Source organism: Gouania willdenowi, chromosome 6 (assembly GCF_900634775.1).
Source record: "Gouania willdenowi chromosome 6, fGouWil2.1, whole genome shotgun sequence".
Taxonomy (NCBI): Eukaryota; Metazoa; Chordata; class Actinopteri; order Blenniiformes; family Gobiesocidae; genus Gouania; species Gouania willdenowi.
Genome location: NC_041049.1, coordinates 49,226,286 through 49,242,088, shown reverse-complemented (window position 1 = coordinate 49,242,088; position 15,803 = coordinate 49,226,286).

Genomic DNA, 15,803 nt, shown 5'->3' with positions numbered 1-15,803 from the left:
TTAAGTGGAAATAGGATTAAAAATGGAATCACTGTTGTTGCTCAGTGTTTCCTGATATTGTATGAACAGGATGATACATCTAAAAAAGGAATGCTCCACTGTAGATCTCTAAAAATAAAGAAAAAAGTAAAAGCAGTGTCGTCCGAAAGTGACAGAAACCTGTTTGCGAGCTTAGCAGACATAGTTGGGGGAGTTGGATGATAACACATCAGTGAACAGAGAACACCCCCACTGTCACCTCCTCTGCTTCCAAGCTGGCTGCTATGCCACCCACCTCTCTCTCTCTTATCTTCATAAACACCTCCCCTCATTCATTAGCTGCCAGGCCCATTCTCCTTCCAGTCTCTGTCATTTTCATTTCTTCATTATTAAGTCTCACCTCCCTTTCTTTACTCTCTTCTTCTTCTTCTTCTTCTTCTTCTTCTTCTTCTTCTTCTTCTTCTTCTTCTTCTTCTTCTTCTTCTTCTTCTTCTTCTTCTTCTTCTTCTTCTTCTTCTTCTTCTTCTTCTTCTTCTTCTTCTTCTTCTTCTTCTTCTTCTCCTGCCTTTCAACTGCCTGTAAACAACAGATTTTTTCCAAAAACCGATTTTGTCCATCACTAAAATTTCCCAATTCCGATATTAACCAACACTGATGGTGTAAGAAAAAATTAATTCGGTGATATATCACCAATTATTCTCAGCGAGAATTTTGAACCACCCAAATTTTAATTTCTCTTTTAGCATATGTGATGGAAAGTGGGGAGGTGGCACAGCATCCATCACCACAAACAACCTTGCCACCAAACCTGTTTTATTTGAATATTCTTCTTCTTTTGAATTTCAATTCAATTCAACTTTATTTGTATAGCGCAATTTACAACAAAGTCATCTCAATGCGCCAATCAAGATATAAAATTCATTATAAGAAAAAAAAACCCAACAAGAGCCACATGAACAAGCATTTAGCGACAGTGGGACAAAATCTCCAACAGAACCAGGTTCAGAGGTGGCAGCCATCTGCGTTGACTGGTTGGGGTTAGTGAACAGAAGGACCAACAGAACAGGATAGAGAGATAGAACATCAGTGTGTCCCAGACTAGTTGAGCCGTGAACCACAGATCAGGAACTGCCATCATCAGCTTCACGACACCTGAAACAGAGCAGACACAGAAGGGTGAGGAGAAGGCACTGACTGCAGAACAAACATGATACAGTATTATCAGGTCAGCCTGCCTTGGACTTGGGCCTCACTCCCAGTGGTCTAGTCAATACTTACTATAAAGGTGACGACTCTCTTTCCGTTTATTGGTAATCTAACAGTGACTGACTCCAAGGTCTGTAAATGCGACCGTTTATAGACGAGCCCATGTCCGCTCTAGCGTTTAGGTTATGTTATGATTCAGTCCTGTTTATGCAGACTGTAAATCATAACCAGCTACATCAGAATTTGAATCTCTTCCTGTTTATTGAACCAGTAAATGTAACCGTTTACAGACGAGCCCATGTCTGCTGTAGCGGTTATATTATGTTATTTCATGCTTTCATTTATATAACAGTCCTCCAATTGTATGCATCACTGTTTATAGACCCCACAACCATGCACTGTTTTTATTGATGAGTTTTCTGAGTTTTTATCAATTATTTATAACAAATTTGATAGGATTCTTTTAATAAGTGACATCTACATACATAACCTTTTAGATTATTTTGCGAGGGACTCTTTACATCTTCTTTGTTTTATGGATTTATGGATTCACAACAGAGGACACACTCTGGACCTGATCATCACTCATGGCTTCTCCACGTGTGTGTGTGTGTCCTCAGTTGTTGACTAGGCTGTCTCTGACCACTGCTGTGTGATTTTTAGTATTACCGGTTTTATCCAGCGGGAAACCTCAGCGAGAACACGCTACATCACGCCTGAAGTGGCTACAAATTTTAAGGAGGTTTTGAACAAATATCCACTGCCTGTTTTACCTGCTCCCTGTCATTCTATTGTGGAATATTTCAACAGTAAACTTCAGTCCTGTATAGACTCTGAAGCCTCAACTGTAACAAAAAACATCTTATGGATTGTTTGCGCGGGTTATTTCTTATTGTATGTAAGGTTTTAATGATGTGAAGCACTTTGAATTGTATCGTATATATGAAAAGTGCTCTATAAAGAAAATTTGATTGGTTGATAGATTGCAATATTTCACTGCACGATCATCTTATCAATCCAAAAAATTTCTAAATCAATTTTTAAAATGATGTTTTTTTAATGAAAAAAATCATTTAATTGTGTTAACATACAGTATGCATTGCACGTAAACGCCCGGTCACCAGGTGTCAGTGAACCACATCAGACCTTGTTAAACTACCTCACTCCTCAATGTATTTTAGCTGGAAGTTGGTTAATTTTCTTGACGTATGTGCATGTGGTTCCTTTTTTTTTTTTTTTTTAGAATTTGAGAACTTTACAGAATCAGAATCCGTTGTAGAGGCAAAATGTAATTTGACAGTTTGAAAAACATACCTTGCTTTTGATATTGGTACTTGAATTACAGTTAGTCACCATTTACTTGTTCTCGCAAGTTTATTTTATTTTTTTTAATATAAATTATATTTCATACCATTTTGCACTTTTAAAAGTGAAATTTGTATTTATTGATATTGTGATATATCGCGATGTACATCGCATTGTTTAGTGTCGAGATATATTGTATCGTGACATGCAAATCGGGAATCGTTTGGTATCGTCAGATTCATGACAATGCACACCACTTACCGATACCGGTAGAAACACAAACAGCAGGTTTACTGTGAACATATAACAATAGAGAATACAATAACCCCTATATAATGTGCAAGAAACATACATATAACATTTGTCAGAAGTACTTTAAGATAGCTAGCTTAGAGGTTAACCAAGAGCTAGTTAAATACATACAAAAATAGGACCAAAACATTAGTCATTTAATCATTTTACCACTGAAATCACTTACAGACACTGCTTTAGGGTTCAACAAGACATCTCTAGCGGGTCCGAACGTGTCGCAGGTGTATGCTCGAGTACTTCTGGTTTTGGCAGGAAATGATCAGTATTGAAAGATTAGGCGGGAACCCAAACAATATTCTTTTCACCACTAGATATCACTGTAAAACTATAAACAAAGTAAATTCAACACAAAGCTTGAAGCACAACGATAGCAATGGTTTTTTGAATATTGGCGGAAAAACCAATACCGATGTCGACCGATATTAATTTTTTTGAGAAATGTCAGTTGGTAATTACAGGTGGGTCGATCTCTACATATAATCTTCACATTTTAATCTTGTGTGATGCTAAGGGCAGTTTGTGATGATCGTAAAACCAAACCGAGTGTATCACTTTATAACGAGCATGAGGCCTATACATAGAGGGGGTAATCTCGTTATCAATTACATGTTTCATTTTTTAATGGAAAAATTGCATAGAAACAATGTGTCTATGCCTGCCAATGCTATATTAGCCTTAGCATAAGGTTGGCTGAAGCTAACAGGCTCACATGATGAGGTAGCTACATCCTGCACAATTTCTTACAATAAAACGCATAGTAAACCAGACATAAAAGTTTGGACAATCACACACATCTTTTTTCTCCAGGCTACCTTTACTTAGATCTTTTTTCCTCTAATGCAGATCACAGTGTAAATTGGCATTTTCTCAGTTCTGTGTCCTTGTTCCTTCTGCCACTAGAGGTCACTATAAATCATATTTTCCAACTGTGAGAACGTCCTAATGCTGGAAGGATGATTGAACCCAGCGTTTGAATCAGTGGGTCGGAACAGGAGTGTTTTATTATTACACATTCTTTCTAACTCTCATATATCATAAATACATTTACCGACCCAATGTTGCCAAAGCTGGATGAAGCAATACTACAAAAGTATGCTTTGTTTGCCAACAAACATATCAAAAGACAGAAAAATACACATAACCACAAAACCCACAAAAGGTCATTCAAAAATACACAAAATACAGAGGTAAATTATAAAATGACAAGAAAATATAAAAACGAAAGAAAGAAAACACAAAATGGCTGAAAAAAGCAATTAAAAATGCACCAAAAACAAGGCCAAATCCACAAAATGACTCCATGAAAGACAAAAAACACAAAAAGACAACAAAAATACACAAAACCCTGTTCCTTGCTGTGTTTAATGCTGAGATTGGTCATTATTCTAATTCTGATATGGAAAACTCAAAGCAGACAATCACAACACAGTGATAAAAGATGCCCATCTCTGGCCTATATATTTAACACAAAATGCTGAATGACACATCACTCAATCAATATTTATGACCCTTTTAGTCTCCTCTCGTCTGCATCCATACAGTATATCTCCCTCACAAATCCTCACCTCTGCTGCTCCAATCAACCAAATGAACTCCTTCTATATCCATCCTCTCATCCACAGTCCTCTTATCAGTGTGGATAGCGACACACTCCAGTTTCATTATCTGTTTAGCTTGTTTCTTTTATGCTTCTAAAGGGTAAACCTTTATCACTTATCTGTTCAACTATGTAGATGTATCTTCTTTCTATTTCAGCAGTGTCAAAATAAATTAAAATCAAACATCAAACTAGTCCCTGGTGGTCTAGTGGTTAGATTCGCTGTCAAGGAACGCACTTTGGAGCAATGGAAGCATTAAAGGACTGCTTTGAAAACACGGACTGGGACATGTTTAAGGCGGCTGCGATGGACAATCACCACACATGTGTGGAGGAGAATACAGAGTCGGTGTCAGCATGCATTCAGAAATGCATGAAGGATGTTAGTGTGATCAATAACATCTTCACACGGGCCAATGTAAAACCCTGGATGACCAGTGAGGTATGTGCAATGCTGAAAACACGGAACGACGTGTTTTAATCTGGCGACATGGTGGCACTAAAAACAGCCAGAGCCAACCTGAACCATGCCATTAGACTTGCAAAGTGGGCCCACAGTCAGAAAGTATAGGACTTCTTTGAGGACCCCACAAACATCATAAGAATGTGGCAGGGCATACAAGTCTTCACAGACTATAAAGCTACTCCTCCCCGTGACAACAACATCAACTTTCTCAACAACCTCAATAACTATTTTTCCAGGTTTGAAGCACACAACAACACCTCAGCCAGGAAATCCATCCCTTGCTACGATGAGCAGCCATTCAGCCTGGATACAGCTGATGTCCGGAGAACCCTGAGTAGAGTGAACACCCGGAAAGCAGCAGGACCTGACGATATACCAGGACAGGTGCTTAAGGAATGAACTGACCAGTGCCTAAATAATTCACAATCTCCTCCCTCGTAGCACTCACCCCTATCTTGATGAAGTGCTTTGAGACACTGGTAAAGGACCACATTGTCTCTAGACTTCCCCCCACATTTGACCTGTACCAGTTTGCTTAGCGCCCTAACCTCTCTGCAGAGGACGCCATCTAATCTGAACTTCACCAGAGCTTATAACATCTGGAAGAGAAGGACACACAAATGTGCAGATGCTGTTTCTGGACTTCAGCTCGGCGTTCAGTACAATCATCCAGCAGCATCTTGTGAGCAAATTGGCCCCCCTTGGATTCAGCACCTCCCTATGTAACTGGCTGCTTGACTTCCTCACAGACAGACCCCAGTCTGTGCGGGTGGGCAACAACACCTCTAGTGTCATCTCTCTGAGCACTGGCTCCCCGTGGGGGAAGTTTGCGGATGACACAACAGTGGTGGGCCTCATCCGTGACAATGACATGGACTAAGGAGAGGAGGTGAAACATCTGATTGACTGGTGCAGTACTAACAACCTGGTTCTGAATGTCGACAAAACCAAGGAGATCATCGTCGACTTCAGGAGGAGCCAGCCCAGCCACACACCACTCCTCATCAATGGCACAGCAGTGGAGAGAGTAAGCAGCACAACGATCCTGGGGGTGCGGATAACAGACACTCTGACCTGGTCCCTTCATACGTCATACCAGATCTCTTGTAAAAAGAGCTCAGAAGCGCATGCACTTTTTGCAGGCTTTCTATAGTGCAGAGGCACTATAGAAAGCCTACTGACCAACTGCTTCTCTGTCTGATCCGGTGCCTGCAGTGCGTCCGACTGGAAGTCCCTACAGAGAGTGGTGAGGATAATAAAAATAAAAAAATAAAAAATAATCAGAACTTTGCTTCCCTCATCCAGGACATCGCAAAAAAAAAACACTCTCTGACCAGGGCTCAGAAAATCAGCAGACACCTCCCACCCCTACCATGGGCCGTTTTTGCTGCTGGACTCTGGAAAGAGGTTCCGCAGCCTCTGAAGAAGAACCTCCAGGTTCAGTGATAGCTTCCCTCAGGCCATAACACTTTTGAACAAAAAATAATCTCTTAATTTGCCCTCAAACCCCCACAACCGAATTACCTCACTGGATTGTAAAAAGACAACATAACCTCACTGAAATGCATCATAAAAAAAAAATTTAAAAGAACATGCAATATTCTTATCTGCATAGAAACCTTACACATAGCTTTTCCTCTTGATATCTATCTATATCTGCAACTTATCTTTTTTTATACTACTTACCTTATGTGAATACTTGCTGCTGTTTTTATTATTATCCTGATTTACTGATAACTGATTACTTATCTGTATAGGAATCTTACATGTAGCTTTTCCTCTTGATATCTATTTATTTCCTATTGTAAATACTTGCTGCTGTTTATCCTGTTTTTATCCTGCTATATGAGCCAATGCAACAACATCTCATTCTTATCTGTACTGTAAAGTTCAAGTTTGAATGACAATAAAGGACGTCGAAGTCTAAAAGTTTATGTTGGAGCTTTCCTTTTATTCCTATGACAAATAGAGGCATCTAGTGGTCCATGAGGCTTACTGCTGTTATCCCTCAGAAAGATTACACTGCACTGAGTCCTTCCCATCAGTAGAAGCAGCTGGTATGCTTAATTCAGCTAATTGACCTTAAAGCTTTCCTGTCTGTGACCAAACTGATGCCAATCTGATCTAGCAGTGACTCATCCTTCACATTAGAGGGAGGCAGCAGTCCTGAGGTCTTTTCTGGATCCATCATGCACAGCCTAAAACGCACACACACACACAAACACACACACACACACACACACACACACACACACACACACACACACACACACACACACACACACACACACACACACACACACACACACACACACACAAGATCAGGTAATGTGGGAATGTGGGGAGAGCTAATTTGACATGTGCATTTACTAATGATAGGTGAGATCGTGCTATGGTAGGCTACTCCTTTATAGCCGAGAGCGATGCTGAAAAAAAGTGTAATATATATATTCCAAAAATAATAATGAGCCTTTAAAATACATGAGAAAATATCTACATCAGCGATTCTCATCTGGTGCATCAGGACCCAAAAGTGGATTGTGGACTTCTACTGGGTGGGTTGTGGACAGCTGGTCAAAAAAAAAAAAAACTTAATGTCTCTCATGTTGGACTTTGAAATAAACTTTTCTTTTGACAGACATGCTGTGAAATGCATGTTACACAGGAAAATCTATAGATTTATGTTTTAAAAACGATTACATAAGTGTGTTTGCAACCGCTATTTTTGAAAATCAAAATTTTGTTGGTTGAATTCTACAAAAAAAGTGGGTCGCAATTTAATAATTGTGGCAAATTATGGGTCCCTTACTTAAATTGGTATTTATAGTGCTATATTCTTCCGTTATGTACAGGTTTTGTAGTTGTAGTAACTAAATAAGTCCTCAGAACTTTGTGCAAAAACAAAAACAAAAAACATTTTCTTTACTCAATTTAACTGCAATTTCCTTAAATAACCACTATGTCCAAAATTTGCCATGCTTTTATCACCAGAAACAGATATGGTTGACTCAGAATTACTTGATGGGTTTTTTCACATTAAAGCCATTTTGGAATACAAGAAAAATTGTATATATGTGCTTGTGTTAACATTTTCATCCATGTGTGTGTAAGGTGGGGTTACATGTGCATTATTAAACAGATGAGTGGGAGTCAATCAAACCTGTAACAAACTGAACATATCAGAAATCTTCAAAGAGTTTTCGAGACCTAATTTGTTCCCCAGAGTGTCACTAAAGTCAAAAAAAAACTTAAGCTAAGATTGTAAAACTTTAATTGGATTGGTTTCAAAGGGATGATGAGGAGTCTCTGTTTACTTTAGATTTCAAATCCAAACAACAAACTCTGTTAGTGGAGAACTCACATGTTTGAGGGGCAGTACAGTAATTATGACTATTTGGTCAACGTAAATAAACAAATGAGAGATGGAGAGATAGAGGGAAGAGCTGAGAAATGCTAGAGGCAAAACAAAGTTTGTGTACAGTCAGATTGTACTGGTGGGCATTCAGATCTACTTTCTATCAGTGGGTTTATTTTCTTTTTCATTTAAAGAGTAACTAAACCCCATAACTAATTTTCCTTGCTGTTGAAAACAAATATTTTTAGTTATGAAGTAGTGTTGTTGTTTGGTTCTTGTCCAACTTTGGACATTTTAGTCAAAATATTTCAATTTGGATTTTTTTTGTTTTTGTTTTTGTAAAATTGTAAGAGTGGCTGCCCTCTATGGATTTAAACCAGGCTATTACAATCATATGTTTGCTATTGACTGAGAACGTTGGTTTGTGATGCTTTCATGGCTTCTTACACATTATATACTAGAACACCAACAATAAATTCAAACACAATCCACCATCTACACATAATCATCTAATGGGTTACAATGGGTTGCTGTCCAGGAAGACACAGTCATGCCGGGTTAAGCTAACCCCTCACTTCTGACTCAGGATGGGGAATTGATAAGAATTTGAGAGAGGGTCCAGGAACAGGAGCTGAGCGTGCAGGTCTGCAGCTGGACTCTCTTGAAGAATTTAGCGATTCTGATTCCATTATCGATATTGCTTATCGATTTGATTCCTTACCAATTCTCATTGGGTGAGGGAATGAAATAATTCAAATTGATTTGTTTTCTTTAACTCTTTATTATATTATCTTTGTCTTTTCAATTTCCTGCGGGGATATCAGCTCTCTTTTAACCCACCAGGTAAAGCAGGTATAGATTATTTTTACTGGATTATAATATCTACAATATATGACACTTTTGCAACAAACATTTGAAAGTATTTACAGTGCTCCTTTTGAACTTGAACAACTTGATCCAAAATGAATTCAGACATAAAACAAATAATTATTCTGTAAAAAAGAGAACATATTAAGCAGTACAGCTGCACTTATCAACTGTGGTAGATTATCAATTTTTGTGCAGAAAAAATAGTCAGGAAGGATAAGAGATCGTTCTGGATGGTGGAGGATTCTAGGACACAGATATTTCTTAGCTAAAGCTTACACCATTGGCAATGTGTCCCTCTTCATCCACCACCAGAGGGTGGCGCTGTCTTTGGTTGTGATGGGAGGAAGTTTTCTATATAGTTGGACTTCTTCATCCACTCTTTGGACCAGGGCTCTCCAACAGGGGCTCGCGAACTCCCGGTAGCAGACCTTCAATAAGTAGCTCGCCAAGCAAATCAAAAATAAAGAAAAAAATAAAGAGTCTACGCTACGTATAAACAAAACCTCACTCATAGTGAACTCTACTTACTACAACTCTAGTACTATCGAACCACCACCAGCACCCCCTCCCCCACCCCATAAATGAATATCGACCAATCATGTTTGAGTAACAATAATGCAAACTGGCGGCTAATGCTAATATTTCCGAGTCGAACGTGAATGCAAATAAAGAACAAATGTGGATTTTATTTTAACAGGACTGAAGCTAACCTCGCCTGCAAGATGGATTCTCCTGGTGTTCACAAATACCCGAATCCTTCTTGTGCTGTTCCCGCCTTTTCCTTTTGAAACCGAACCGAACCGATTAGAACCAATCATAAGGCAGTGTTGTGGTTTAGGGCAGGATATACAAGTGTGACGAAGGCAGAAGAGCCGAAGCAAAACTAATGCATGCGCAGTTGCGGGTAGAGGAACTAGCTCGGATACCGCTATTAGCATAGCTCTGAATCAAAATAGAAAGATGTTGACGCAGGAGGATGGTTAACGTGCCCTTAAAGGTCCCATGTCATGCTATTTTTCACCATCTCCATTTGTTCTAAAAACCCCAAAAACATAGTAGTTGAGGTTTATTTTTCCAAACTCGCCTGTTTTACAGAGTTTTAGCCTCTGAAAAGTCACTTTCTGAGCAACTCTACACAAACAGGCTGATTTGCGGCCTACTTATGCATATTCATGAGTGGGCGTGTCTATAGATGGGACTCTGACTTCCTCCTTCCCGCACGGTGAAGTAGGGACAGAGGACAGCCGTCCTCCTCCCACCCACTCCGTAGCCGAGCTCATGCTGCTTTATAAACACGAGACAGAGCATGGGGGCGGGGCGTTCTCCGGTACATGCATAAACTGTAGAAAATACATAAATAGCACTGCACGAAGGACGCTGAAATGCTCACCTTCATGGGCATGTCTGATTACATGTCAATCACGGCAGAGAGCTTCCTGGAGGCGTGGCTTCCCCAGCTCAGAGCAACGTCAAAGTGGGAACGCGTCATCAATTTGGAGCTTTGGCTCGCCCTACAGTAAGAAAGGAGCAAATCACCCTCTAATTAACGAGGGAATGAATGAAAAAACACTTTGGGCATGTGTATGAAGCCCAATCAGCACTTTTATCATGTTTAAAGCACAGAAAAGTTGATTTAGCGTAACATTAGCCCTTTAACTCGCATACTCGTGTTGCAAAAACGGCACAAGTCACTCAACGACATAATGACCGCAGCATTACTATCCCAAAAGAAAGTTTTCACCAGCGGAGTCTTGTTGTTGTTGTAGCAGCGTCTCTGCAGCGCATGCCGATGACGACATCATCACTTGTTACCGTGATCGGCTAAAACAAATCATGGTGGACAGGCATTTCCCCCAATCAGGTTCTAGCATTCTGTTCATATCCCTCCCTGATTCTAAAAGGATTCTCCAGACACAGACCCAGATCAATGTGGAGAACTCCAGTTGGAGGGAGGGCTACACATCAATCTGGTTCTTGCCAGGTTAGACTGAAGCAAGCAAACAACTAAATGAGTGAGGCAGGGCCATCGAAGAAAAAACAGAAGGCGTACCATTTCCATCAAGAGAGGGAGACTGAGTATTTCTAAAAGACAGGTGTGTGTGCGTGATTTGCGGAACGAGCGTTGCAGTCGGGAAGAAAGGCAATGTGGAGCGGCACTTTGCCGCACTGTGGTCAGCTAAGGTGAGCGAGCAAGTAGGATTGCAACAGCAGCAATCGTTGTTCACGAAACCTGTGAAGAGAGCTGAGGCTGCGACTGAAGTGTCATTCAAAGTGGGCCATCATTTAGCAAAGAATGGGGTTTACAGCTGGGGTTTTTGTCAAGGACGCAATGACTCTCGCGGCTAACTCTTTGTTCAAAGATCACAAAAATTGCCCTTAAATCCTGTCCTGAGTTTCTGCGCTCTCAGAGGATGCAAAGGGGCAGTTGGAACATGACATACTGTAGGTATGTGCAAATGGTTTTTAATTCAATGTGATGAATCAGTGGACTCAAGCGACACAGCTCAGTTAGCGGTTTTCATAAGAATGGTGTTTGATGACTTCTCCATTAAAGAGGAATTTCTCACATTGCTACCTTTGAAAACAACAACAAGAGGTCAGCACATTTACAACGTAGTGAAGAACTACTTTGCTGAATAGAATGTGCCATTAGAAAAATTGGTGTCAATAACAACTGATGGATGGCCAGCCATGACAGGGAGGCTTCATAGCAAACTGCAAAGCAGACCCGAATTTTCCTCATTTTTTGAACTATCATTGCATCATCCACCAACAGTCCATTTGTGCCAAAGTCATGGGGTTTGAACATGTTATGACACCTGTTATGAATATAATAAATTTTATCCGAGCAAAGGCCAAACAACACCGAAGTTTCAAGTTATTTTTGGAAGAAGTGTCATCAGAATATGGTGATCTTTTGCTGCATATAGAAATCAGATGGCTTTGCAGAGGAAAAGTCCTGCATTGTTTTTTAGCACTTCTGACAGCAATAAAAGCTTTCATGGAAGCAAGAAATGAGGATACAACTCTGCTGTATGACACTGAATGGCTACTAGACCTGGCATTTCTAGCAGATGTGACAGAGAAATTAAACAACCTGAACTGTGATTTGCAAGGCAAGGGGAAGACAATCAATGACATAGTTAGTGCTGTCAAGGCTGCCACCTCTGAACCTGGTTCTGCTGGAGATTTCTTCCTGTTAAAAGGGAGTTGTTTCTCTCCACTGTTGCTGATGCATGTTCATAAGGATTTGTTGGATTTTTTCTATTTTCTTAAGAATTTCCTATTTTGATAGCGCTTCAAGATGACTATTGTAATTGCGCTATATATACAGTATATCAAGCTGAATTAAATGAAATGACGTCATGAACCAGCACTGTCGACTCTGCAATCTTGCGGCGAGTACTTAGGATAGAGAGTTATAGTGAGTATTCAGTAGCTAGTTAGCGTAACATAGATTGTTCTTTGGAGATTTATCGTGTAGACTGAGCGTGTCTTAGCGCCTCCAGGAGTTCCACCTATCATCAAGTCATTTTTGAAAATTTTCCAGCCTAGCCACATGCCAGTCCCATTAGTTACTCTTTAAACAATAGATAGGAATGTGTACGTGTACTGGCTACTTGTATTACTGGCTGTATGTTTGTTGCAGAACAGCTGATCAAGTGATTATCGGACTGTTGCATGACTTTACCAATACTTTTAGGACTGGCCATGGTCACATTATGTCCCCCCAATGTGAGCCTGATTCCTATGCCTTTGCTTTTAACATCAGAACCGATCAGGATCCACAGAAAACCACTTACATACTGCATGGGGAAAAAAAGGATTTTCTTGTGTATATGTTGCTGCCTTTTCTGTCTGCTTTGAGAATCAAAGAAATTCTTTGACCAACACTTAGATAATAGTCCACACAGAATGTGTTATTTACACAACGCAGTCCCACATTAGGAAATGATCATAAATGCATAAATTGTATTTTGTGTTTAACAGTCATTTGGATTTTTATTTTATTCAACTAAAATTTCAATCAAGATTTGTTTATAGGTTTTGAATTTGTGTTAATTCAATATTTCATCAACTAAACTGTTTTACCTAAAACTAGACTAAGACAATACAGAGATTATAAAAGCAGGAAAACAAAAACTACATGATAAGTCTTGTTTAAAATCAAAACCTTAAAAATCATTTAATCAGATCCAATGAATGACTATCTTTGATTTAGAGTCAGCTTAAAAGGAAAAATGAAGCGTGAATTTTTAAAAACGAACATTGAATGCACATTGCACTAATATTTTCTGCCTGAGTCTGCATTTATATTTTAAACTGTAAATGAAACAACTACGGTAAATATCTCATTGAATAATAATAGAAATGAAAAGGAAATAATGTGGACAATGAAATGATAGGAACTAATGAGCTTTGTGCATATTTGCCATAATCCCTCATTTTAGAGTGAGGAAAAACATTAGGGATTTTAAACAATGTCTTTACACACATTCTTCAGCTAAACAGCAGTACTCTTTTATTTCTAAATGTATTTATTTACAAATTATATATTTCATGTAAAGCATTTTATGTTCGACTATCCCAGAGTAAACAGAGTAAATGGAGGCGGAGATGTTTAGGCTGAGCCTCTAATTATCATTAGAATGTTTATGACAGCGCAGAGAATGTCTCTGCTCGGCACATTACCATCAGCCTCGCACAACATTAACATATTTAATTCTTGGTCCCCTGATAGAAGAGGATGCTGCATGAAACACGACAGAGTACATAGGTTTTATGGTGTAAAAATAAATAAAGCCACAAATTAAAAAAAACAAAAAAAAAAAACGAGTCACTGTAGAAGAAAAACAAACGGCAAACTGTGACAATTCCCGACAGGTTTATGTAATGTGCTCAGGAACGGTGGGTCACTGCAACCGGTTCATATTATCTCCATCTTCTCTTAACAGCCATTATGAAACTGTCTGTCACAGGCAGTGACAGCTTTGGTATCCAGTGCAGTCACTAAAAGGTCATAAAAAAATCACCCACTCAACACAGCACAGCTTGAGCAAAACAAAACACACACATTAACAAGTGTTGAATCTGCATGGGAGCCATCCACAGTTAGATAAGCTATGTGTTGTAATGATCAGACGAGCTGGGAATGCTTTGTAATCCAACATCCTTCTTTTCATTCTAATCAAACTTCCTAAAACCTAGTTCAAGCTACTTCCACCTTTCTAATAATAGTATGTTGTATGTAACAGTAGAACAACCAATAATGGCGCAAGAGCAGAATTGTCACCTATGTTTAAGCATATACCATTTTGCCCCAGCAGCTTGATAAAGAATTATTGATATATTCAGACATGGGCCTCATGTGGCCCTAGATCTATCCAATATTTAAAAGAGAAAGTAAAAAATACAACATGACCACTCAACACATGAAACCTTTGAAACCTTTTGTTTTTCCCTGGATTGGTTGTTATTCTAAACTAGTTCAGTGCCCGTAGGAAGTATGTATTCATATAGTGGGAGGAGCTTAAGTAGAGTTGTCAATCATGGCCAAATGAGTATGTGTTTGAAGGTTGGATGTACAAAGAGGTGTACATACTCTGTACTCTAGTGTTGTAAAGGGGTATATTTGTGGGTGCAAAGTAAAATAGAGTGTGAAATTTTCCTGGTTTAATAATATGGGACATGCGCATGATAAATATGTTTGTTGTTTTTTTACTCATTTTTATATTTTTTTCATTTGGTGTATTTTTCTCTAATGTATGTTTTTTTTTTAGCCTTTATGTGTATTTTTGTATGTTTCTGTTGTGTTTTTGTGCATTTTTTGTATAATTATTGTTTTTTGTTGCCATTGTAGTGTGATTCTAGAGTCATTTTGTGTATTTCTGTATAATTTTTAGTGTAGTTCTGTGCATTTCTGTTGTCATTTTGTGTATTTTTTGTATAAATATTTAGTTTTGTGTATTTTAAGTCTTTCTCATGTTTTTGTTGTTGTTTGGTGTATTTTTCTATAATGTATGGTTTTTGGAGTCATTATATGTATTTTGGAGCCTTTTTTGCCTTTTTGGAGCCTTTTTTGCCTGTGTGAGAGAATCGCTACCTGTCCTACTGGTCGTTAAAATGCGTGTGTCTCACGCCCAATGCGTGAGACTTGAGGAAAAAAAAAAACAACGGACCCGGAAGTGCGACAACGCGATCAAAAATTGGGAGCCGTAATCTCAAAACAAAATAAAAAGAAATGTTTTGCAACACACTTCAATAACTTTTAGCAGTACAAAAATGTTTTTAATATTGACCTTCTTTTGTGGACTGAAGGAGGGTCTTCTTCTACTCATTATTAGAGGTTGTAAATGAACAGATTGGTGCGCTAGCGCCCCCTCACACTGAGGTCAAAACCTAGGTTTCATTTCTGGGTAAACATGGATGTGCCGTCCAGGCTAAATAAAATTTAAATAAATGTTTTGTAACACCAAATAAGTCCAAAATAATAGATGCACGACCTCAAACTATGTGCAAGCAGTCAAAAAAGTTTCAGGTCGAACAGACAACGCGTCGGGGAGAACGCTCCACAAATACACACGCACGCACACGCAGAACTTCCTTGATTTATTAGAGAGATGCTGACAAAATGTTGATAATATGGCCCTCTGATCAGACAATCACTTTTTTTTTTTTTGTGGCCCCTCTTGTGATAAATTTATCAATCTCTG